General features: G+C 46.5%; 1 protein-coding gene and 1 pseudogene across 2 annotated transcripts in view; both read left to right on the forward strand.

Annotated features, from left to right (window-relative positions):
- Positions 1-26,989, forward strand: part of DNAH7 (dynein axonemal heavy chain 7) — a 1,967,826-nt gene that overhangs the window by 1,067,877 nt on the left and 872,960 nt on the right. The window lies entirely within an intron of this gene.
- On the forward strand, positions 6,934-7,006 carry LOC146857994 (small nucleolar RNA SNORA17; annotated as a pseudogene).

The following is a 26,989-nucleotide window of genomic DNA, read 5'->3' on the forward strand; positions in this document are numbered from 1 at the left end:
GGCCCTGTTAGCACAGAGCTTTATGTGTTCTGTATACCGAACAGTTTTTGAAAAGAACTTTCCTAGGTATAGGTAGGAATCAACCTGTTTTTCAGAAACCAACCACCATTGGAAACATCTCTTTACTCGGAGCCCTTTCTTACGTAATATCAAGATCTTACTTTTGGCAATATTTAGTTTCCAGAAGTGGGCTTCTGCGTATTTAGCGAAGGCTTCCAAGCGGCGTTGCAAAACCATCAGTGTTAAAGCAAAAATGGCCACATCATTTGCATTTAATAGAGAGCCAACAGACATTGTTTCAATTCTGGGGGCAAACCTACTCACGGAATGTAAGGCGCCGGGAAGATCAGATATATACACAGAAAACAAGAGAGGGGCCAACAGACAGCCCTGCTTGAGCCCATTATGTGTTCTGATCCTACAAGTTAATCCCTGCGATCCTCCCATCAAAAACTGGCACCAGGTGTCCGAATGTAACTCCATATTGAGTCCCAGAAGATGATGCGGGACACCCAAAATAAGAAGCTTTCTCCACAGCGTTTGTTGGTCCACTTTATCAAACGCTGTGAAGAAATCAAAAAATGCCATATAGATACCCGAGATGAAGACGTATTTCTCTACGATAGTCTTGAGGACCGCTATTTTATCTAAAGTGCTATGCTTCTTTCTGAAGCTGGCTTCTTCTGGGGGTATAATATTCTGGTCCTGAGCCCACTGGTGTAAATGGCAAAGGATGCTCTTCGCGAATAATTTGCCGGAGGCGTCCAGCAATGTAATCTATCTAAAACTAGACAGAGAGGTTTTGGAACTCATCTTATATAGCGGTACTGCAACACTCCACTTCCAAGAATGGGGGATTTTTCCAGTTTGAATGCAGTAATTGAACAACGGGACAAGAAAGGTACCCATGAATCAGCCTCCTTTTTGATTATCGAGATGGGAAGTCCATCTGGCCCCTGTGCACCTGATGTTCTAGCATTCGTTGTAAACCCCACTCTATCTTCTACTGAAGGGGGACCATATACCGAGAAAGAGGTCTCATCTGGGTGCAGAGACAGAAAATCGAGTCATAAATATCGAGTTGCAAAAATATCGAGGACATAAATATTGTGGGTCAGAAATATTGACAGCAAGAATATCGTTGTCAAGAATATCGATTTAAGGTAAGTAATATCGATTTAAAAAATATCAGTGTTTCATATCGTTTACTAAAAATATAGTTGTTAAAAATATCGTTTTTATTATTATGTATTTTAGTATATATTTTATATGAATGTGATGTGTGATTTTTTTAAAGAAGAATTGTTTGTATTTTTAATAGATGTGTTACATTTTTAGTAGTTATTTTTTTATTTTGTTTTAATTTGCGCTTTTATTTCCGTAGCGGGTTGTGTGTTAAGAGGAGAATAGGGTGGAAAGTAATTTAATTATATTAACCCCTTCGCTGCCAGGCCTTTTCTTCCAACATCATGGGGATTCTGAAGGTACTCAGGGTTTGTGGATTCCCCTGGCGGGGTCACAGAAATGAGCCAAAATACAGCAAAATTTAGTTTTTTGGGGGGAAAATGGGAAAAACGGGCTGCAAATGAAAGCATCTGGGGTTTTCCCTGCAAATGTTATCAAAAAAGGGTTTGTGGGGCTGAAATCACCATTTTCCCAGCTTTTAGGGGATACCAGACTTTTGTCAGAAACCCAAAACTTTTTACACAATTTTGGCATTTTTCTGGGACATAGCCTATTTTTGCTATTTTTTGTGCTTTCAACCTCCTTCCAGTTAATGGTAGAAATGGGTACAAAATCAATAATGGATCCTGGAAAGCTATACATTTTAGAGAAGTAGACAAAATTCTGAATTCAGCAAGGGATCATTTGTGTAGATCCATCAAGGTTTCTTTATAGAAACTAACAGTTAAATATAGGAGAAATTGAAAATTTGTTGAAAAAAGCGCCTTTTGTGTCAACGTTTTCACCTTAACTTCTTCTAATTTTGACAGCTCTTTGAAAGCAATATACCGTTACATCCGCTGGACATTACTGGTTGTGGGGATATATAGGACTTGTAGGTTCACCAAGAACCCGACGAACCCAGAGCCAAAAACTGAGCAGCAACTTGCAATGGTTTTTTATTATGTACCGGGTATATAGTAATTATTCTGTAAAAATGTGTACATGGAAAAATCGGTATGAAAGACACCTATGTATTTCTGAAATGGGAACAAAATATAGAGTTTAGAAACAGTAGATATTTGCACATTTCCGAAATTGGGATACTCATACTAGCATGAGAATTATCAGTCATTTTTTAGAATGACTTCTTTTTTACACAATGTCTTTCATTTGGAAGGCAGAAATGCATCGAAAGTCAATAGGTGATAACAGTTCCTTTATAAATCTGAATTACCCTAAGTCTCCCGATAAAAATGGTACCTCACTTGTAGGGGTAGGCATAGTGCCTACGACAGGAAATGGCTCAAAACCCAACGTGAACACACCACATTTTCACATTGCAAAATTACCCTTTTTTAGCAAAGTGCCTAGCTGTAGTTTTGTAACCCTAGCTCTGCCGGCACCTAGGGAAACATAGAAAACCTATACATTTTTGAAAACTAGACACCCAGGGGAATCCAGGATGGGGTGACTTGACTGCCTCCCACCAGGTTCTGTTACCCAGAATCCCTTGCAAACCTAAAAAATTGCCAAAAAAACACCTTTTCCACACATTTCTCTGGTGGAAAGTTCTGGAATCTGCGTGGATCCACAAATTTCCACCCACCCCGCGTTCCCCAAAGTTTTCCGAGAAAAATGGTACCTCACTTGTGTGGGTCAGCCTAGTGCCCGCGACAGGAAACGGCGCAAAACGTAAGGTGGACACACCTCAATTTCGTAGCGAAAAATGACCCTTTTTTGGCAAAGTGCCTAGCTGTAGTTTTTGAACCATAGCTCAGCCGGCACCTGGGGGAAACCTAGCAAACCTATACATTTTTGAAAACTAGACACCCAGGGGAATCCAGGATGGCTGACTTGACTGCCTCCCACCAGGTTCTGTTACCCAGAATCCCTTGCAAACCTAAAACATTGCCAAAAAAAACACATTTTCCCCACATTTCTCTGGTGGAAAGTTCTGGAATCTGCGTGGATCCACAAATTTCCACCCACCCCGCGTTCCCCAAAGTCTTCCGAGAAAAATGGTACCTCACTTGTGTGGGTCGGCCTAGTGCCCGCGACAGGAGACGGCGCAAAACGTAACGTAGACACACCTCAATTTCGCTGTGAAAAATGACCCTTTTTTGGCAAAGTGCCTAGCTGTAGTTTTTGAACCATAGCTCTGCCGGCACCTAGGGAAACCTAGCAAACCTATACATTTTTGAAAACTAGAAACCCAGGGGAATCCAGGAGGGGGTGACTTGACTGCCTCCCACCAGGTTCTGCTACCCAGAATCCCTTGCAAACCTAAAAAATTGCCCAAAAAACCACGTTTTCCCCACATTTCTGTGGTGGAAAGTTCTGGAATCTGCGTGGATCCACAAATTGCCACTCACCCTGTGTTCCCCAAAGTCTTCCGATAAAAATGGTACCTCACTTGTGTGGGTCGGCCTAGTGCCCGCAACAGGAAACGGCGCAAAACGCATCGTGGACACACCTCAATTCCGCAGTGAAAAATGAACCTTTTTTGGCAAAGTGCCTAGCTGTAGTTTTTGAACCCTAGCTCTGCCGGCACCTAGGGAAACCTACCAAATTCACACATTTCTGAAAACTAGACACCCGGGGGATTCCAGGGAGGTATGGCTTGCGTGGATCCCCCAACGTTTCCTTACCCAGAATGCCCTGCAAACCTCAAATTTAGCTGAAAAAATCACCTTTTTCACACATTTTTGTGTGGGAAAGTTGTGGCATCACCGGGCTGACACAAATTTCCTACCACCCAGCATTCCCCCGGTTCTCCCGATAAAAACGGTGCCTCACTCGTGTGGGAGGCCTAAGGACCCACCACGGGCAAGGGCCCAAAACGTAGTGAGGCGCACTACGTTTAGGACCCTTGCCTGTTGAGGCGCACTATGTTTTGGACCCTTGCCTGTCGCGGGTACTTGGTCCTCCCACACGAGTGAGGCCCCGTTTTTATAAGGAGACCCGGGGGAATGCTGGGTGGTAGGAAATTTGTGTCAGCCCGGTGATGCCACAACTTTCCCACACAAAAATGTGTGAAAAAGGTGATTTTTTTCAGCTAAATTTGAGGTTTGCAGGGCATTCTGGGTAAGGAAACGTTGGGGGATCCACGCAAGCCATACCTCCCTTGAATCCCCCGGGTGTCTAGTTTTCAGAAATGTGTGGGTTTGGTAGGTCCCTCTAGGTGGCCGCCGAGCACCGGGCCAAAAACCCAGGTGACCCCCCCCCTTGCAAAACCAGGTCGTTTTGAGGTAGGCAATTTTCATGTCGCCTCAATACGTTTTGGGCCCTTGCCTGTCGCGGGTACTTGGGCCTCCCAAACGAGTGAGGCACCGTTTTTATCGGGAGACCCGGGGGAACGCTGGGTGGTAGGAAATTTGTGTCAGCCTGGTGATGCCGCAACTTTCCCACACAAAAATGTGTGAAAAAGGTGATTTTTTTTCAGCTAAATTTGAGGTTTGCAGGGCATTCTGGGTAAGGAAACGTTGGGAGATCCACGCAAGCCATACCTCCCTGGAATCCCCCGGGTATATAGTTTTCAGAAATGTGTGGGTTTGGTAGGTTCCCCTAGGTGGCCGCTGAGCACCGGGCCAAAAACCCAGGTGACCCCCCTTGCAAAACCAGGTCGTTTTGAGGTAGGCAATTTTCATGTCGCCTCAATACGTTTTGGGCCCTTGCCTGTCGCGGGTACTTGGGCCTCCCACACGAGTGAGGCCCTGTTTTTATCGGGAGACCCGGGGGAACGCTGGGTGGTAGGAAATTTGTGTCAGCCCGGTGATGCCACAACTTTCCCACACAAAAATGTGTGAAAAAGGTGATTTTTTCGGCTAAATTTGAGGTTTGCAGGGCATTCTGGGTAAGGAAACGTTGGGGGATCTACACAAGCCATACCTCCCTGGAATCCCCTGGGTGTCTAGTTTTCAGAAATGTGTGGGTTTGGTAGGTTCCCCTAGGGGGCCGCCGAGCACCGGGCCAAAAACCCAGGTGACCCCCTTGCAAAACCAGGTGGTTTTGAGGTAGGCAATTTTCATGTCGCCTCAATACGTTTTGGGCCCTTGCCTGTCGCGGGTACTTGGGCCTCCCACACGAGTGAGGCACCGTTTTTATCGGGAGACCCGGGGGAACGCTGGGTGGTAGGAAATTTGTGTCAGCCCGGTGATGCCACAACTTTCCCACACAAAAATGTGTGAAAAAGGTGAATTTTTCAGCTAAATTTGAGGTTTGCAGGGCATTCTGGGTAAGGAAACGTTAGGGGATCCACGCAAGTCATACCTCCCTGGAATCCCCCAGGTGTCTAGTTTTCAGAAATGTGTGGGTTTGGTAGGTTTCCCTAGATGGCCGCCAAGCCCGGGGCCAAAAACTCATGGGACCCCCTTTGCAAAACCAGGTTGTTTTGTGATGGGTAATTTTGATGTCTCCTCAATAGGTTTTGGGCCCTTGTCTGACGCGGGCACTAGGCCTACCCACGCAAGTGAGGTACCATTTTTCTCTGAAGACTTTGGGGAACGCAGGGTGGGTGGAATTTTGTGGACCCATGCAGATCCCAGAACTTTCCACCACAGAAATGTGAGGAAAATGTGTTATTTTGGACACATTTTTAGGTTTGCAATGGATTCTGGGTAACAGAACCTGGTGAGAGCCAGTGAAGTCACCCCATCCAGGATTCCCCTCGGTGTCTAGATTTAAAAAATGTACAGGTTTGCTAGGTTTGCCTACGTGCTAACTGCGCTAGGGCCCAAAATCCACAGGTATGCACATTGCTAAAAAAAATTCGGAACCCAGTGCCGCCCTGGGGGGGAATCGCGGAAGGGGGTTTCATCCTGATATGCCCCTAGAGGGGCAGAAAGACTGTGGCTATTTTTTGTGGGGGTGGGGGCATTGGTATGACCATTTTGGGCAGCCCCCATGCATAAAAAAAGCCTGCGTACTCGCTGGCGCCTAGTGAGCTTTCTGCCCCCCCAGGGGGCAGATCAGGGGCCACTGCCACCATCTGCCCTCCCGGGGGTGGCAGAAAGACTGGAATTTCTCTGGGGGTGGGGTGGGGTATTGTCATGCCCATTTTGGGGAGCCCCTACCCCTACACTAATAAAACAAAAAAAATCCATGGTTTCTAGTGGGCATTCTGTGCCCCCAGGGGGGGGCCAGATTGGGGGCTACAGCTCCCATCTGCCTCCTGGGGGGGCAGAAAGACTGTCAATTTTTGTGGGGGGGGAGGGTGGGGGCATTGGCGTGCCCGTTTCGGGCAGCCCACACCCTAAAAACAATTGCGCAAAAAAAATCCCTGGTGTTTAGTGGGCTTTCTGCCCCCCCCGAAGGGGGGGCAGAAAGACTGTGATAATTGGGGGTGGGGTGGGGGCATGGGCCTGCCCGTTTTGGGCAGCCCCCACCCCTATTTTTATTTTTTTTCCAATTCCCTGGTGTCTAGTGGTCTTTTTGCCCCCCGAGGGGGGGGCAGATTGGGGGCCAATGCCCCATCTGCCCCCCGGGGGGGCAGAAAGGCTGTAATGGTGGCGGGTGGGTGGGGGCATTGGCGTGCCTGTTTCGGGCAGCCCCCCCCTTAAAAAAAATGAAAAGAAATCCCTGGTGTATAGTGGGCTTTCTGCCCCCCCCCGAAGGGGCAGATTAGGGGCCAATGCCCCATCTGCCCCCCGGGGGGGGCAGAAAGACTGTGATAATTGGGGGGTGGGGTGGGGGCATGGGCCTGCCCGTTTTGGGCAGCCCCCACCCCTATTTTTTTTTTTTTTTAATTCCCTGGTGTCTAGTGGGCTTTTTGCCCCCCGAGGGGGGGCAGATTGGGGGCCAATGCCCCATCTGCACCCCGGGGGGGCAGAAAGGCTGTAATGGTGGCGGGTGGGTGGGGGCATTGGCGTGCCTGTTTCGGGCAGCCCCCCCCCTTAAAAAAAATGAAAAGAAATCCCTGGTGTATAGTGGGCTTTCTGCCCCCCCCCCGAAGGGGCAGATTAGGGGCCAATGCCCCATCTGCCCCCCGGGGGGGGCAGAAAGACTGTGATAATTGGGGGGTGGGGTGGGGGCATGGGCCTGCCCGTTTTGGGCAGCCCCCACCCCTATTTTTTTTTTTTTTTTAATTCCCTGGTGTCTAGTGGGCTTTTTGCCCCCCCGGGGGGGGGGCAGATTGGGGGACAATGCCCCATCTGCCCCCCAGGGGAGCAGAAAGGCTGTAATGGTGGTGGGTGGGTGGGGGCATTCATTGGCGTGCCCGTTTCGGGCAGCCCCCACCCTAAAAAAAAATGAAAAGAAATCCCTAGTGTATAGTGGGCTTTCTGCCCCCCCCGAAGGGGCAGATTGGGGGCCAATGCCCCATCTGCCCCCCGGGGGGGGCAGAAAGACTGTGATAATTGGGGGGTGGGGTGGGGGCATGGGCCTGCCCGTTTTGGGCAGCCCCCACCCCTATTTATTTATTTTTTTAAATTCCCTGGTGTCTAGTGGGCTTTTTGCCCCCGAGGGGGGGCAGATTGGGGGCCAATGCCCCATCTGCCCCCCGGGGGGGCAGAAAGGCTGTAATGGTGGCGGGTGGGTGGGGGCATTGGCGTGCCTGTTTCAGGCAGCCCCCCCCCTTAAAAAAAATGAAAAGAAATCCCTGGTGTATAGTGGGCTTTCTGCCCCCCCCCGAAGGGGCAGATTAGGGGCCAATGCCCCATCTGCCCCCCGGGGGGGGGCAGAAAGACTGTGATAATTGGGGGGTGGGGTGGGGGCATGGGCCTGCCCGTTTTGGGCAGCCCCCACCCCTATTTATTTATATTTTTAAATTCCCTGGTGTCTAGTGGGCTTTTTGCCCCCCCGGGGGGGGGCAGATTGGGGGACAATGCCCCATCTGCCCCCCAGGGGAGCAGAAAGGCTGTAATGGTGGTGGGTGGGTGGGGGCATTCATTGGCGTGCCCGTTTCGGGCAGCCCCCACCCTAAAAAAAAAATGAAAAGAAATCCCTAGTGTATAGTGGGCTTTCTGCCCCCCCGGGGGGGCAGATTGGGGGCTGCCGCCCCCATCTGCCCCCCAGGGGGGGGCAAAAAGACTAACTGAAGCCAAAATTATTTGGGGGGAGCAAAGGCCCTTGCCCAAGGGGCCGCTCCCCCCTCCCTGGTGTCTAGTGGGTGGATCCCTGCTTGGGGATCGTCCTCCTGTGGCAATCCCCAAGCAGGGATCCACTGGGGACGGGTACCATTGGAAAGGGGAGATTCTCCCCTTTCCAACGATACCTCTCCCGTTTTTCTACGTGCTCAAGGGGCTGAGATAGCCCCCTGAGCACGTACAAAGTGAAACTGAAATGAGCCTCTTGGCTCATTTCAGTTTCATTTTCAGTGTAATGACGTCGGCGCGACGTGCGCGCCGATCGTCATTACACTGAAAGCAGGGGGGGGGCCTCTGGAGCTGGGGAAGCTTTTCCCCAGCTCCCGAGGCTATTTTGGTTAAAAGGGAATTCCTCTGGTGCCCGCACCAGAGGGATTCCCCAGGGAATGCCTCATGACGAGCTGGACTCGTCATGGGCACAGCACGACAGAAGGGGTTAAAGTTATTAATTTATTTTTATTTGAATTTTGTGTTTTCAATTCCGTAGCTGGAGGTGGCTTTATAGGGGAATAGGGTGGGAAGTAATTTAATTATATTAAATTTAGTGATCCATTTTTTATTCAATAATTAATTAATTTTATTGATATTTGTTTAATTAAGATGTTATAGTATTAAATGTGTACATAAATTATTATTAATTAATTGGTTGTTAATTAAATGTAATCAATTAATTGGCAATTAATTATGGTAACTGTGTAATTAATTTTAGATGTGTTGTGGTGTTCATAGGTGTAAAGGGTGGGAAGTAATATATTAATAGATGAATTAATAAGTGATTGCTAATTAATTTTAATTAATAAATTGGGTATTAATTTTGGTAATTGTGTAATTAATTTTAGTTGTGTGTTGTGTTTATAGGAGTAAAGGTGGTAAGTAATTTGTGTTTAATTAATTAACATATAGTTAATTAATGTTAATTTTTTTATATTTATATTGGATAATTGTTTATTTTTTTGTGTGTAGTTTTTACTTTTAAAGGGGTAAAGGGTGGGTGTTAAATTAAATGTGATTATTTAATTATTAGTTGTTAATAGTAATAGTTTTACATTTTAAAATACATTTTAATTGTGTTTTATTATTTTATAGTTTAATTTAGGTGTGTGTTGTAGATATTATAGTGTTAAAGTGTGTGTAGTTAATTAATGTTAGTTTTTTTATTAATATTTTTAAGTTGATTATTAATTATGTTAATTATGTAAATACATGTCATAAAAAAATTGAAGTGTTTTGTTATTGTTGTGGTGTTATATGGTAGGAAATAAAATAAAAACGTTTTATGTTTTAATGAATTTTTATTTTGTGTTTGTAATTATTTTCTAGATTAAAAGAATTATTTTTTATGAATGTATTTATAATTTTATTTTATATAATATTTCTAGGTTTTTGTTATATGTAACATATATTTAATATGTGTTCTTTTTATATATTTCATATTTTTATACTTATTTGTTACATATTGTTTAGGAATTTTGTTTTAATGTAAAAGTGTTTGATAGTGAATAGTATTTTTTTTCTCCACTATCCAACACTTTCCCTACTTTTGCATTCACTGGAGTGGGAATAGTAATTCTTACCCCTCCGCTGTCCAGCACTTTCCCTACTGTTGCACTCACTGGAGTAGGAATAGTAATTTTTACCTCTCCACTATCAAATACGTATTCTACTATTGCACTCAGTGGAGTGGGAATAGTAATTTTTACCCCTCCACTACTGGTCTATTGTTTGCTAAGGAACTAGAATCCACCCATGCAATCAGACTCCAGTACTTCCTTGAGTTCTGGCCCTTGCAGCCTTTCTCAAACCGATCCACTTCTACGTTTATCGGCTCAACAGCTGCTTCATACTGTTTATGGTGATTAATTTCCTGCTGGCGACCCATGGAAAACTGCAAATGTGTTATCGTATTAATCAATTTATTTCTTGGTTTAATATTTTCGAAGGCGAAATGCCCTGTATAGGCCGGGGGGCTGGCAGAGTTAGAACTTAATTCACAAATCTTTCATTTTGGCCTCGAAAAACTGGATAGGGTTGTCAGGAACACATCCCCGACTGGTCTACATAAACCCCTTTAATTTTCAGGCGGGCTGCTGCCATATTTTATTAGGTCCAAAAGGATCTGTCATTTGATTTGTTAAAAGCTTCTGGGACTGAACCAAATTCCCCGGGTCTAATACGTGTAATTTAAAAGCCATTGACACAGCCACTATAGTATGGTCACTTGTTACCGACGCGAGGACATAAACGTTTTCACAGACCCCAAACATTTGATATTGAAACAACCACATAGTCATAAAGACTCTGGGTGGTGAGGGAAATAAAAGTTAAAGGAGCTGCTTCATCTGTAGGCATTCTTCCATTTAATATGATCAGGTCCAGTCTTCTAAGGACCTCAAAAAGGGAGAACCCTCTTTTGTCCTTTGTTATATTTTCCGGGACTAGGATCTCTGGTATAGAGCAAATGTCTTCTATAATAGGGTTAGCATAAATTTCAGAGGCAATATTAGAGACCTTGGCTTGTAAGTCTCCCATGATTATTACATAGGGACACTCTTCCCTGATAGCTATATCATAAATGAATGAAAAAAATACATTCACCAAATGGTCACAATGTCTCCCAGGTAGGATATACATGTTTGCCAAAAGGAAGGAGGATGGACAACCATTGACTCCCAAACATGCTAACTTCAAGCACAGGCATAGATTAGATGGATGACTAAAAACCATCTGGTTCCAATTAATTGAACTCTTAAGCAGAATGGCCACCTCCCCACTAGCTTGGCCTCTTTCAGAATGCTTAGCATAACTGGAAAACACAAAATACCCACTACAATCAAACAGTTTGCAAGTCCAGGTTTCTTGCAGACATATAATTTGACGTTTTAGAGTTTTAAAAAAATTATATTTTTCCCCATTTTGGCCCAGGTCAGACGTAATCCATGACAGGAGTAGCCCGCCCGTGCTACCTCAAAGTTAATTAATTTCCCTTGTGGGCCAAACGGTTTTCAAAGCTCCCGCCACCCAGTTTCACTGGGCCAAGTCATCTTCCATACCAAGTGCCTGGGGATAAGCTGCCAGGCCCGACATTGTGTTTATTATTCATCCCCTTTGGCCTAGATGGACCACAATATTTTTGGGATTACCAGGTAAGGAATCAAAGTCAGGACCCAACGCGTCCAACACCACAGATTTTGAGGGCCTTAGACCATTCGAATACTGAGTTACAGAGTGCGGGGGAGGAAATTCCTCATGTTCAGTAACAGGTGTATCATCAAACCCATGCTTAAGGAAGTGCTCACAATTCTACATACCAAGTTTGCAACAATCAGGGAGCCACAGGTGACCCTAAATTGGGGAGAAATTTCATATGAAAAAATCTTCACATTTAAAATATCCCATCAACTTTAAGTCCTCAATCTCAGAAGAAACTAAGAATGAAACCTCCATTTACCGGAGACGATTCATTATCAAATAAACAAGTGAAGACCAGGATGGGGGACGGAATATTCGGCACCTCACTGTTTTTGTTTATCGCATCCCTCAGGGGGATCCATAAGGGAACCCTGTTCCTGTAACTAAACGATTTATCCTCTGCAACAGTCTGCGGTACAAGAGAATTAGGTAGAACACCCGCCAGGTTTCTCTTTAACAAAAGACTGGGCCCCATTTGATCCTTTTTCCCCTTGCTTCTACTCCACCCCACCCCCTCCAATTTACCTTACTGCCTAGCTCCAATAACCGGCTGGGGCCAGGGAACCTCACCTCTCAATCTCCTTTCCCCTCCCGATTGTATTTCCTGAGGGGGCGGAAGCAAATTGAGGGAATACAATGCCACCCCTAAACACTAAGCCCTCCCTACTGAAGCCATATGCGATGTGGAGACCGCATTAAGAACACTCCCATCGGAGGGAGGATTGGATGCTCCCTCCTCCCGCATTCCCTCTGTAGCACACTGCCTCTCAGAGCACCTTGGGAAGTGTAATCTATAGCTTTATGTTTGATGAATCTTCTGATTTTTTTGTTTCCTTTTCATGTTCTTGGCCTTTTGTTTAGGTTGTTCCCCTTCCCTTCCTTCAAACCACTTGTCCCCTTCAAATTCGAAATTGATTAGAGGCAAGGGAAGTACTAGGAATTGACAGCTTCCCCTCCCCTCCCCTACTTATCCTTTTTTGAATAAAGGGAAGATTTAAAATTTTGGATTTCCCAAAGTGGGACCTGAATCTAAGTTTTCAAACAAGGGGGCCCATTACGATGGCGGGCGGACTTTGTCTGCCCGCCACCGTACCGGTAAACGGGACCGACCGCCAGAGGTGCGGCGGTCCCGCTATGCCAATTAGGATGCGCCCGGCAACCTGGCGGTCGCATCCTGCATTTTATGCATTGCGGCGGTCGGTGCTGACCGCAGCACCCGCCGCAATGCAAAATATGCATGTTGTGCATTGGCATGCACAACGTGACAGGCGCTGCGCGGTGCCTGCCACCCTGTGCATGCCAATGAAGGGGGTATAATGGGTACCCCCCAAGTGCAGGCATCCACCCCCACCCCCTGGGGGCCCACAACGGGCCCCCAACGGCATTCTCCGCATGCGTTTCAATGGCGGAGTCTCCGCCATGGAAAGGCTGCCCCACGCACCCATCCTAATATTGATGGCGGTGCCTGCAAGGCACTGCCACCATATTGTGGGCCTTTTCCGCCCGGCAGGCAATCGTGACGATTGCCTGCCGGCGGAAAAGCGGCGGACAGTCTTTCCGTCCGCCGTGGTACCCCCCGCCATGCTGATTGTGGCAGGGGGTAAATGGCCATTGGGCAGGGATCGCGATCATAATAGGCCCTAAGGTGTTTAGTAAAAACTCTTCCTTTTCATGGTCGAACACAGGTTCTGGGTGAGACAGCAGATAGAGAGGTAAGCCTGCTTGAGCCAAAGCATCTCTCTGCCCTCCTAGTGGGGCAGACAAAGGGAGGCTATGGTTCACAGATAATTCCATAGGAGAGTATACCTTCAGGATCGGCTTAACAGATCCGGACTTATTTACAAACTTATTTACATTCTGCACTTCAAACATAATTACTGGCATTATTTCCAGTACATGATCAGAACTAGACACACATTTTTCTAATAGAGACAAAATAGAATGTAACAATTTTTCAATACAAAAAAGGTATTCGGAGGGTACACCATCCCCACCATTTCCACTCTTAGTCTTTGTGCCTGGAAGAAATACATTGTGAATTGATTGAGGAAGAACCAATGAAATGACTTGAGCTACAGTACAGGGGGGTAATAGAAAGACGTTGGGGAGAAGAGCTTACATTTAAAAGACTCTTTTCATTAGATCTAATCGTTGGGGGCTTACCCTTAGCAGCGCACTCAAAAGGCACTCCCATCCCCCTGATCTCCCTTCAAAGCCGATATAACGGAGTGTAAAATCCTCCCCACCCTATCAACTGTACTAGAAATAGCTCCCAGGGGTTCCTCCAGACCACCACCCTTGCTTAACCCCTTACGGGTATCTCCCCGGTCAGGTGAGACATCAGAAAGACAGTCTTTATGAAATCTATCCTGGGTGTTATGGAGCAGTTCCTGAAATACTAAGGGAGCTTCTGCGTCAGGGGAGGGAGGAACAGTAGTAGATTGCAGGACTCAGGGCCATATGTACGACCCCTGAAATTTGTGACTCGCAATTTGCGACAAATTGCGACTCTCAAATTAGTACCTACGAACGGAAGATAACACATGATTGCGAGTCGGTAATGATTCGCAACGCAATTTCGGCTCCTGTATATTTGTGAGTCGCAAAAGGTATGCAAATAGCGACCACTGCAAAAGATCAATTTTTGCATATTCAAATTGCGAGTGCGGCAGAAACAGACCTAAATTGTACTTGCAAATAGCGAGTTTGAAAAAAAACATGGAAAACACTTCCTGGTTGAGCAGAAGGACCCCAAAACAGGAAGTGATGTCCAATGATAATCCTGATCAAAGTCCTAAGCACATATCCAGGTGCAGCAGCACAGTGCAGCACTTCTGTGTGAGCATGACTGACAGCATGAGCAGCAAGGCCAGCAAGAAGGGTGCCAAGGAGAGGCTGAGGAAGCTGAAGTTTACTGAAAAGGAGCTGGACATCCTAACTGAGGAATTTTGCAACCACCATGAGGAGCTATTTGGGAGTGCCTCTCACCTTGTGCCTGAGTCAGACAAATGAAAGATCTGGCGTCGTATACAGCAGTGCATAAATGCCCTTGGAGTGGCACACAGGTCCATTGATAACATTAAGAAGTGCTGATACGATCTGTGCTCCAGGGCCAAGAAGAGGGTGGCAGCACGTCTGCTAGATGCACAAGGGACTAGAGGTGGACCATACACTTCATCTGGACCTTCAGCTGCTGAAGCCATGGTGGAAGGTACCCTGGAGAGGGGGCTGTTGTAGGCGTAGGGAGCCTTGACACATCACAGCCAGCAACAAATCATGGTAAGTGAGAAATGTGTTTGTTATGTGTGAATACCCACTAAAGCCTTTCTGTGTATTCATACTAATTATCCACAACCAAATATCCATTTCTACCCAACAAGCAACACTAATGTTGCATCATGGGAAATGTAGTCTGTGACATATACAGTGTAGTTAAGGAATGACTTGAGCTGATAAACATTGCAACACCACTGAAACATAGACTTGCATATTTTATTTTCTTCTTTCATCTTTTGGTACATAGACACACCATTGGGAGGAGAGCACAGTGCTGATGACACTGCGGGTGGCTACAAGCTGGACCAGATGGAGGAAGGGCAGGATGTGGGAGGAACAAGTGGCCCCAGTTCCTCAGAAGTCCCAGCAACTGATGCACCAACAACATCACAGGCCACAGCCAGTGTCACACCAGCCTCACAGCAGACACCAACATCCCGACGCTCTCTGGCCATCAGGGTGCGGATGTCACGACCAACCCAGCAGTCCCTATGGCAGCTGCAAAGTCTGTCCTCTGCTGGAGCAGCCAGCCAGCTCATGTCTGGAGCACTGGATCAGGCGATGTTGCAAATACAGCGCCTGCAACAGAAGACACATAGGCAAATTAATGTGACGATGGCACAGGGCTTCCGCATGATTACTGACAAACTTACTGAAAATCAGACCCGGCTGTAAGCAAAACGGGCTGCCCTCACAAACACAGTTGCAGGCCTAGCTAAAGAAAGGGCAGAGGAAAGGGCACAGCTTAGGCACATGGAGCGCAGCAGGGGCCACAAATTGGATACTCTGAGCAGGTCCATTTGTAGGCTTGCTCATGCAGCAAGCCAACACAGCAAGGGCACCCTGTGGCTCCAGGTGGAGATGGGCCACTACAGTGGTAATGTTGCTCGTGTCATGGAGAAGATCACTGCAGCAGTGGAAACCCTGCAGACAAATTTGATTGTTGGTGGAGGAGCCATGGGTGGTACAGATAGTGAGGTGTCAAGCCACAGTAGCAGCAGCCAGCACCTTGGTTTGAGAAGTGGCAGATCTGGCTTGGCTGGGCGAAGTGGCAAAAAATGATCTGTGTAGGGTCACTGCACAATGTTTTTGCCACATATTCTTTCCATGTTGTGGTGATGTAACCACAACAGAGTTGCTTTATAGTTTATGCCTACATTTTCTGATGGGCAGGTTGTCCTTAGTTTGTTTGTGGATGCTTGCACAATAAATCACCAATTGATAGTGACAATTTGTTCTGTCTTATGTACAGGTGAGTGGCTAAATAATGTGTACGTACCTTTAAAAATTGTTGTTGGCAATCTGGTCTCTGCGCATTCTCCCCTCTGCTGCAGAGCTACCATCCCTTTGATGTAGGGTAGGTGGTCCAGGGTCCTCATCCTCCAAATCTGTGTCAGACACATCCATGGGCAATCCACCCCGGCAGGCCATGTTGTGCAGCATGGCACATGTTGCCACGATTTTACAGACTGTCTCTGGTGCATACTGCAGAGCACCGCCGCTCTTGTGTAGGCACCTGAAGTGCGATTTCATGATCCCAAAAGTGCACTCAATCACTGTCCTGGTGCACCCGTGTGCCCTGTTGTACCGCCTTTCATATATATTGTTGGGAGACAGGTACAGCCTGAGGATCCATGGCTGCAGGGCATACGCACCGTCACCTCTTGTGAGATATATGAGGTTATATGCTTACAGACATACAAGTAGTAAAACATTTATCTGGGGACTGGAAATATCATTACCTAGGAGGTAGCCATCATCAAAGTCACCTCTTTCTAGCCTTTGGTATATGCCACTGTGTCTGAAAATGTATGCATCATGGGTGCTTCCAGGGAATTTTGCTACCAGGTCTGTGATGATGTTTTTTGTGTCACAGACAACTTGGATGTTGAGGGAATGAGTGCTTTTCCTATTGCGGAAGTTGTATTCTATGCGGGATGGGGGACATATGGGCACATGTGTCCCATATATGCACCCTATGACCCTGGGAACCTTGGTAATCTGTAAAAATCTAGTTTTGTTTGATCATCCCAGGGCATGTAAATGTGTTGATGGATGTGGTATAGCATGGCTTCTAGGAAATTAAGAAAAAAACGTGAAAGCTCATTCTGAGACACACCACCAGCCACTTCAATTACATCCTGGTAATTACCAGTGGCCAAGAGGTGGAGGGAGCACAAGACCTGCACATGTGTGAGAACTGCATTGCTGCACAGGGTTCTGCTCTCAAGTTGTGGCCTCAAGTTGTCTAAGAGGTCTAGAATGACAATGCTACTCAGCCTGTACTGGTCATAAATCTCTTCCTCTGCCTTATCCAACAATGTTAGCCTGACTCTGAATATTCTCTCCTGTCTCCTCCTTCTCTGCTGGGCAGCCTTTATCCGCCTGCTCCTGGCTATCACGTACAGGGCAGCCATTGTGGAGAGGTTTCTGATACATCCTGGGGCTGTTTTTATAGGTTGAGCTTGGTTACCACCTGTTTCTGGTTAGTGATAAATTGCATGCGCAAATGGGCCTATTTGCATATAGTCGCAGTTTGCGACTGCCCTGTACATGTTATTTTGCAAGTCGCAATCTGCGATTCGCTATTTTGGGGATGCAAAAAGCGCCCCCTTTTTTTGCGAGTCAGTATTCACTCGCAGCACAATTTTGTCATTTGCGAGTGCCTTTCATACATTGTGCATGGCCATTTTTGCATGCACATATCATTTTGCGCATGCAAAATGGTCATACATCTGGCTCTCAATCTTTCTGGGCACCCAGATTTATCTGAGTACTGCCTCCAACAGAGATTCCATGCCCCCCCCTCCCGAGGGTCAACATCAATCAAAATAGAGGGTAGCGTGGAGGGTGTCCCTGGATGAAGAGTAGAGGTCCGCCCATTGCGGGTCACTGCTGCCACCTCAGGTGCTATCTGGGACATCTTTTTGAAAAAAAGGGAAATAGCTGGATATGATTTGTAGCGATGTTGACAAAGAATTTTAGTACTTCTGTGTGATCTTGTTACTTTTTTAACTTGTCTTGGTGAAGAGGAAACCACACGGCCAGAAAGTAATCTTCTGGAGGTCATCGTACTCTTAGAGTTTGTACAAAGCCTAAGACCTGGCATTTCAAAAGTGTTTTGTTGGGGCATCCGACGCAAGTCTTTTCCCGTTGATTGGTTGATTAGTGGCTAGACCAGTAAGAAGGAGCTGCACCTGGGCAGAATACAAGACAAGACGATGCCTGATGATGCCAGCAACAGTGCATCACAAGGGGCTTCAAAAGATTTTTAAAGTGAGGCGACGGGAGAAGGAGTATGACGTGCGGCCCCCTCCAGAGTTGGCCTAACACCAGCCACTTCCATGCCTACCGGTAGAGTATCATGGCCCTAAGCCTCGCCTCTAACACCCTACGTGCTATTTAGTTACCCCCTGGCTTCTGTCCTGTGGATCGTCCCTCTTCGCACTCTCTAAGGACCTTAAGTTAGGACAAGGGACCAAGAGCCGGGAGACGCCTTGGGACTAAACTTCTTGTAGGTCATATCACGTAAGCGTTGTCAGTCATGACCACTTCATTGTAGGCAGCGGGATTGGTACTAGTTTGTCCTGGGGGGCGGAATACCAAAAAGCATGGTAGGAGGCGCAGGAAAAACGCACAGAGAGGGGTAAATGGGGGCACTACTGTAATATTATGTAACTCTTCTACGTCTAACATCACCCAGCAGCATACAACAGCCACAGCCGCTGCAACTCCCCCTCCCTGCTCTGCAACCTTCCACCTCCTTGATGCCTCCTTGCTGCTGCTCCTCCTCCTCTGCTTCACTCCTCTCTGCGCTTGCCATCCCAGACTTTCTCGTCCAAACCCAAGCCTCTCTGCAGTCCTCTGGGGCCCCTTGTTCGATCTAAAGGGGAAGGTCAGGTGGGACCGGCAAGATTGGAGGCTGGGATCCCGATGAAGATTCAGGGACCTCCCTTGACTCCCTCCAAATTTCATAGCTTGGAGAAGTGTACATCTGTGCTGCTGCAACAGTGGTGAACTCCAACGCGCTCTGGTAGTGTGACGTCAACACACACTCCTCACGCTGCTCCAATCAATTAACAGCCCTTAATGCCTTGCATCATAATTATATAAGCACCTGCCATCAATGTCCTTAAACATAGGCACAACAGCAGCATTGCTATCTTTAAGTTGTATGTAACAAATGTAACTTTTAAAATGTTGACTACATTAAAATCGAATTGAAATTGCTGAAGTAATAATATTGTGTCGTTCATTATTACCTATCACAAAACAGTAAATGTTCAATTTTACAAGTCATATTTATTGCATGCATTCTGGTTCTCCCGTAAGAGAAAAGCTCTCTTATTCTGCAGACCAGCTCGATCACCTCGGAGAGACCATGCCTTATAAGTGTGGTCATTTAATAATACCAACTAACACCAGGAGAAACTGCCCTCATTGTTCCTTTGAACTATCTGCCCCTGCTGTTAAGACTCCATCTGGTCAGGTTGTCTTTAAAATGGGCCTATTAAATTGCCGTTCGATTCCCAAGCACGCAATTGAACTCCAGCTACCGCTGGAGGAAGTTGAACCGGATGCTTTATTCCTGACCGAAACAAGGCTTACTAACCTTTCTGATCCGGTAGTGGTTCAATTGCTTCTCCCAGGATATTTGATCCAGAGGCTGGATCGGGAATTGAATAGAGGAGGCGGCTTGGCCATTATTCATAAAGATAAAATTAATTATCGCATATCTGCAGGTTTGATTCCCGACTGTGAGAGTCTGTCTTTTTCACTTGGTCTCTCTCATACCTGCACCTTCTCTGGATTTTTACTATACCGACCTCTAGGAGCTATTGGTAAATTCAGAAGTGAGCTATCTGAGATAATAGCCAAATCAGTCAGTTCTCTCCCAAATTTTTCTATCCTGGGTGAATTTAATATTCTCTTTGATGACATGTCTGCCCCTGTGGCAGAGGAATTGACAGATAGTTTGGGCGCCCTTCTACTCAATCTGAAAGTGACCAGCCCCACTCATGATAAAGGCCATCTACTTCACCCTATCTTTTCAAACATTGACAAACTCGATGTTGAAAAGCTACCCCGATACCTTGGTCAAACCATCATATGATCTGCTTTTCATGGACCCCTCAGAGCAATAGTCCCCCACTAGGAACAGCCAAAAAATTAAGTCGCAATTGATCTGAACTTCCAATGGAGTCATGGGAGCTAACTCTTAGTAACACCAGACCCGTGCTCGAGGCCAACCCAGCTACCGCCAATGATAAATTTAATAATTGGCTTGAATCTTCGTTAGACTTGGTGGCCCCCAAAAAATGGATGACCAACAAGAAAGGTCCCAATAGGGTAGCATGGTACACTCCCAAGCTCAGGGAGATGAAGAAAAATGTAAACGCTTGGAGAGAAGCTGGAGGAAAGATTTTTCCACCTCCAAGAAAGTTAAATACCGAGATGCCACTATAGCATACAAGGCAGAAATGAGAATTGCTCAATCCTTGTACTACGAAAAAAGGATTATCTCAGCCTTAAACTCCCCGTGGGAAATCTTTCAGATTGCAAAATCTCTTCTTAATCCTCCCTCTCCCTCCTCTCCCTCTGATGATATTTTAGGGTGCTGTAATAATCTGGCAGTATTCTTTTAAAAAAAATTCACGTTATTTATTTGGAGTTCTCCCCGACCCCAGTATCCCAAAATACCCCTCCTTTGGATAACCATCCCCTAGCGACAGATGCTTCCCTAGCGGAAATCCCTCCCTTGGATTTGAAACTTCTAAAAAAAAATTCTTAACAAACTAAAATCGGGTTCTCCAAGTGATGTGACCCCCCCCCCTAGTATTTTAAATCAGGCCTTTTGCACAGTGTCCTCAACCATATTGGATCTTATCAACATTTCTCTCTCCTCTGGGCTCGTTCCCTCTCTTTGGAAATGGGCCATTGTCAAAGCCCTCCTAAAAAAACGAGTTTGAACCCAGAAGTATTAGCGAATTATCGTCTGATCTCTCTCCTGCCAGGGATTGCAAAAATTGCTGAAAAGTATGTCAACTCTGTGAGAAGTTGGCCTGATATATGCTGTCCACTAGTTATAGTGGGCACCCTGTATCAGTCCAAACAACCCCTTATGGTGATAGGTTAAAGACAACCTTTATTGAAAGCTATCCTAGTGGTAGCTATGGAGAGCAGCCTTCAGGCTAAGTCTTGAAGGAATGTAAAGCAGCTTGTTTTACCAGTCTATAATCTCTTGAATGATCAAATGAAAGGACAACCACACCAGGTATATATTTAAAATATATGTATTTGAGATAAAACCCACCCCTCTAGTCTCTTTATGAGGCTGGAGTTCTAAGTACTTAATTTACAAGTTAGCAATCAACAGTAATAGCACAAATACACGTTTGGACCCTAGGGGTGCACAAAACCATATACCAATAAAGTGGTATAAGAACCACGACTGAACTAGACACAAGGTCTAGAGCCTGTAGAATCGCGGGGACCCCAAGGAACCACCCAAGGTAGTGACGCAGGGGACCCACGGGGGCCGTGTGCAGTGTGTAAACACAACCGTGGGTTCCCGTTAGCTTCTATGGGCAATGTCGTGGTTGGAAATTTAAAGATTAGGGACACTTAGAATCGAGTCTGGACCAAACCCTTTTGGACTTACGAAGTTCTAGGGCTAGCACCCATGGGAGCACCGGAGTACTCGTGTTACCTCACCCAGGGAAGCTGGGTGCATAGGTGTCTTTTGGTGTCGGGTCGCGTCGTCGATTTCAATGGAAGCTGGCGAAGAAGTGCTGCTGCCGTGAATAGGAGAAGTGTCTGAAGCGATCCAAGCCTGGATCTAGGATGGAAGGAACCTGAAAGCAGAGGGGACAGAGTCTGGGTCACTTACCAGTGACCAAGGACAGGTTGGACCAATGCCCACAGATGTTGGGTGCTTCAGGAGAGTTGACGGGTGTCTTGACTCTTCAGCCACGAGGTCCAGGAGGCGTCGACGAAGTCTACGAGCCGGATTCAAGCTGTCCCACAAAGTCTGTCGAGTGCTGCGGTGTCGGTGACCAGAATGGACCCAACAAGCCTTGGCAACGGCAAGTCTCGTGGAAAGAGAAGAAGGATGTCGGTGCAGACCAGCAAGGTCTGAGGGACTCACCCAGCGAGGGTAAGTCAGGGCACGTCTGGAGCAACCAGAGAAGTCCAAGCAGAAAAGGAGTTGCCTTCGTGGGGACCCACTAGCCCACGGGCTAGCGATTGTGAAGGAGCCTTCAGCAGTCGCACTGGAACCCGGCCCACGGGTCACTCGTGGAGTGGAGACCAGAGATCTTTGGCGCAGTCAGTGCTCAAGGCTGGGGCTACTCGGAGCCCAAAGCAGAACTTCAAGGATAAACAGGAAGTTGATGTGCCAGCAATAGTACGCGGTGCACAGGGGTCATGGTTCCTCGTCATCCACGATAGCCACGGGCCTCAGCTTTGCTGTGGACTCAGGGTAGCCTCGGGGAAGTCAGGAAATCCACCTCTGGTGATGCAGAGACTTTGGCGTCCAGCGGCAGCTTCGGAATTGCAGACCGGACAGTTGCTTCTTTGGTGCCTGCCAAGCAGGGGAGTCACTCCTTGACTCCAAGGGAGATTTCTTCAGTCTTCTAGTCAGGATAGAACGTCGAAGGTCCAGGATTTATATTGCAGAGTTTCGTCCAAGGTAATCTAAAGTCGCTAGGACTGGGTTCCCATACTTATACAAAGTTTGGGGGCTGGACATACTCTAGGGACCCACCTATGGGAGCGTTTGGAAAGAGGGGTGGTTCCACCCATTTCCTTTGTCCAGTTTTGCACCAGAGCAGGGGCAGGTAGCCCCTGCAACCGGTTTGAACTGGACTATGCACAGGGACACCAAGTGTGCCCCCAGTGCAGGACTTTAAAGCACCAGAGAGTGCTCCCGCCCAGCCCCAATACACATCTGCCTGTCTGGGGAGGTGGTTACACCTCCCTGGGACAGGAAACCTATTGTCCACGCCTCCCCTGCCGGAGTTTCGCTCAGCAGCAGGAGGCCAGACCCGTGTCTGTGGCAGAGGCATCCATTTTGTGATGCCAAGGCTGTAGAAAGTCCTACCGGGTTAGACCAGTGTGAACATGTCTCTCCCTCTAGAAGGGTGGAATGCTACCCACTGGCATGGGGGGGGGGGGGGGTAGTATTCCAAAGCGTTTGACACCAAACACGACATGTTTCCATGCAGCCATCCCAAAGTTAGCATTTACAGCGAGGTTATAATGCACTTAAGAGTATATGGTCAGGCTGCACCACAAACAGCATCAGAGTAGAAACTCTGAACGCTGCAGAGGGGCTCTGCTTATGCAGAGGCACCCTCTCACATAAAAACCAAGCACTCTGCCTTCAGGATTGTTAAGGCCTGCCATAGGAGTGCTTATAGGTTTTATGTGTGTGTGCAATGGTAGTGATATAGGTAGCCTATACCACTGTAAGGGGTGCAAGCACCACCTTACCCAGGCTGCAGTAGCAGACCTGTGGTGTCATTTTGGAAAGCTTCCCAGGGGTGGCATAATCATGCTTCAGTCCCTGGTAGGCCTCTGAGGTACCTATGCCCTAGGTACATAGTATACCACATACTTGGGGCTTATAAGGCACCTCAGAATCCAATTAGATATGTACCTAATGTACATGGAAACCATTTTAGAGAGGCAGCAGCTAGGCTGGGCTCCTGATTAGCAGGGCCACAGCCAGACTAAGGTCGAAAAACAGTGAAACACCAGCAAAGAGTGGGGGTACCCCTGTGAAGCAGATCCTACTCTCCTACAAACTCCATCCTTTCTGCTTTCTTGGAGAAGAATGAATGCTTTCACCCCTCTCAAACTGCTTTTAGACCTCAACAGAGCATGGAGACTGCCCTGCTGGTAGTAGTTGAAGAAGCCAGAAAAATTCTGGATGACGGAGGATCCGCGGCAATTGTTCTCTTAGACCTTAGTCTGGCCTTCGACACAGTCAATCATCATCTACTAATTTCAAGACTCAGAGAGGTAGGAGTGACAGGAACAGCACTTAGGTGGCTGGAGTCCTTCTTGGATGATAGATCATTTCAAGTCTTTGAGGATAACTTTATCTCTGAAAGCATGCCTTTGAGATGTGGGGTTACTCAGGGCTCTTCTCTAAGCCCCATGCTTTTTAATGTTTATATGAGCCCCTTGGCTGAAATCGTGAATCCCTTTGGCATTCAGATTGTCACCTATGCTGACGACACTCAGCTGATTGTCTCCCTAAACCAACCTGATAAAGCAGAAACCAATCTGGCAGGTTGTCTTGAAAGGGTGTCCTCCTGGATAGAAAGCTCATATCTGAGACTCAATGGGGCAAAAACTGAGCTGATGCTCTTGGGTAAAACCTCCCCCCTGGATACCAGCTCACTCTGGCCTAGATGCTTGGGCTTAATGCCTCCCCCCAAAGATCAGATCAAAAGTCTTGGGGTTTGGCTTGATCAGAATTTGAGCTTCAAGGAGCAAGCACGAAAGGTGGCAGATACCTGCTATAGGATTTTGAAGATGATTCTCTTGCGACTTAATTATGCCAACGTTCTCTACCTAGGAGCCCCGCGCTCAACGATGAAGAAATTGCAGATAGTACAAAACTGTGCAGCACGCCTCCTCATGCAGGCCCCCAATCGGGAATCTGCAAGACGGTTTATTGTCACCCTCCACTGGTTTCCGGTTCTGGAAAGAGTTCAGTTTAAAGCATTGTGTATCGTCCATGAGACCCTGTTTTCCAAGGCTCCACCAATTCTCATGTCATCTCATCTCATGTCTTATCACCCCAATAGATCCTTGCGCTCTGGAAATAAGCACCTGGCAGTTGTGCCCAGGATAAAAAGGTCCCGGAGTGGGGGACGCTTGTTTTTCTATAATGAAGCAAAATTGTGGAACCAGTTACCTAATCACATCCGTCTTGAGGACAACTACTTGTCCTTTCGAAAGCTTCTTAAACCCTTCCTGTTTCCCTGAAGACCACTCGCTGTTCTTTGGATGACTCTGCTCCAAGTGCTGGGAGGCCTTCTGGTAGCCATGCGCTATATAAATGCATATTTATTCATTCATTCTTTCATTTATCTACCCTAATGACCTTTTAGTTCCCCTTAACACTTTCCTTTTCTGGGCATTTAAAGCAACAAATTACTTCTTAATGCTACCCCTCCCTTATCCCTAAACAATCTAACTACCCTTTGATACTACCAATTCTTGAACCCTACCAACCCCTTAATGCCCTTTAACGCTATCCTCCCTGAATTCCAAAACCCCATTCTACCCCTTTACACATCCTTCCCTGAACCATAAAAACCCTTTGCTATCCTTAACGCTACCCTTCTGTGAAGTTAAAACCCCTAAACTACCCTTTAATGCTCCCTCCCCTTAACCCTAAAAACCCCTACTATATGCTTAATGTCTTTCTTCCCTGAATCTAAAAACTCCTTAATTCTGTGTTGCTACTGTTCTTTAAACCTTAAAAAACCTTTACTACATTTCTTCACAACTCTTCACTGAACTCTAAAACCCCCTTATTACACTTGTATGCTAACCATTCATGAGCCCTTAAAGGTCAAATGCACCCCTTAATGCTACCCTTTCCTAAACCCCAAACATCCCTACCTACCCCGTAACGCTACACTTCCATGAATTTTTTTGAAAACACTTTACTAGTCCCCTGCCTTTTACCCACCTTACTGTAAATATTCCTCTCTACTTTAACAGGAGGATGCCTCCTTGCACCTGCTCCCAGTACACATGCCTATGGCTTAAAAGACATGATATTTACTTTTCTTTATAGCACAAATTATTTCATTCTATTTTTCAATAGACAACATTTTTGACATGACATTTTTTTACAATATCTTTACTACAGACTGTCTTTGGGTGATTCATGTTCCTGCTCAATGGTTTCACTGAACTTAGATTACAGGCATACAGCAGCAGATTGTATCATAGGGATTGGTTTAGCTAATTTCATCATTCCATACAGTGTGCTATTGACGTTTTAATGAGCATTGCAGGAATTACTTTTTGTTTCAATGGTAGTAAATCTTTCACAATAACCCTAGAATAAGTCATGCTCTAATGATAGATGATAAATCTAAGTCAGCACCACAGTAGTTCATTCCCTTGCAGCTATAACACCTGAATAATATTGCCCAGAATCACTGTGGCTCCTGAATTTAACCCATGAATAATAACAAAAGGCCAAATAAATAGCAGAACCTTACAGCCAAATGAAAATACAGAAAGATAGCGTCTAATGTTCGAGACACTGCCTCTGTCCAAGTATTCCTACAAAAGAAACTAAAACCATAAACCAGAGATAGACTGAAAAACATCAGTGCAGGCTCTAATCCTGTCGCTCCTTGATGGGGAGAATGCTATACTCTCAGGTCTACCAAAATTCACCTCATTCCCACACCATCTTTTCCCTCTCCTGTACCAATTGACTCACCACCAAAAGACATTGGGGCTCTGGAGGATGCTCCTGCTTTCATGGTTGGTCATCCCGGGCCAGACTCTGTAATTTCTCAGGCAGCGTAGAGAAAGTCCAAGAACCCTTCTGCACCCATCACCACAACTCCAGATAAAGAAGTCAGGTGCCTGGATAATGCTGGTAAGCATTTTTCTTCAATGTCAACTCTGGTAGTCAGTTCAGCCAATGTTCTTGCCATTCTGGGTCGATATGATCTCCAAATGTGGTGCAACCTAACTCCATATGTGGAACAACTTCCTAAAGACAGTAAATTGGAGGCAAATAAAATTCTCCAGGAAGGAGAGAGAGCATCTGCGGAGGTGATAGATTGTGCGATGCATATCGCTACTAAAGCATTCAGATCGCTGAGAGGTACAGTAGTGTTGCATCAAGGATGACTCGGGCCACTTTGTTTAGGCCAGAAGTACAGAACGAGATACTCCCATTTGAAGGAGAAGTGTTGTTAGGAAAGCACATTGACGATGCGCTGCAGGATATAAAGAAAGACACCGGCACTGTGAAGTCGTTGGGGACGCTTCAATACCAAATGTTACCCTTTAGGGGAGCGAGAGGAAGGGGCCTTCCTTCCTACATAGGTAAATATCAGCAGTATAGGTATCCTTCCTACACTACCTCTTCCCAGCCATATTGACTGCAGGATGTCCAGCAGCAACCACAATCACCAACATAATCAAGATCTAGCCCCAGAGAGAGAGAGCAGGGCGTCAAGGAAAAGATACCTTACGTCACCAATGATGAGTTTCAGGCTCCAGCT

The sequence above is a fragment of the Triturus cristatus genome, chromosome 3_2, assembly GCF_964204655.1.
Source record: "Triturus cristatus chromosome 3_2, aTriCri1.1, whole genome shotgun sequence".
NCBI classification, from domain to species: Eukaryota; Metazoa; Chordata; class Amphibia; order Caudata; family Salamandridae; genus Triturus; species Triturus cristatus.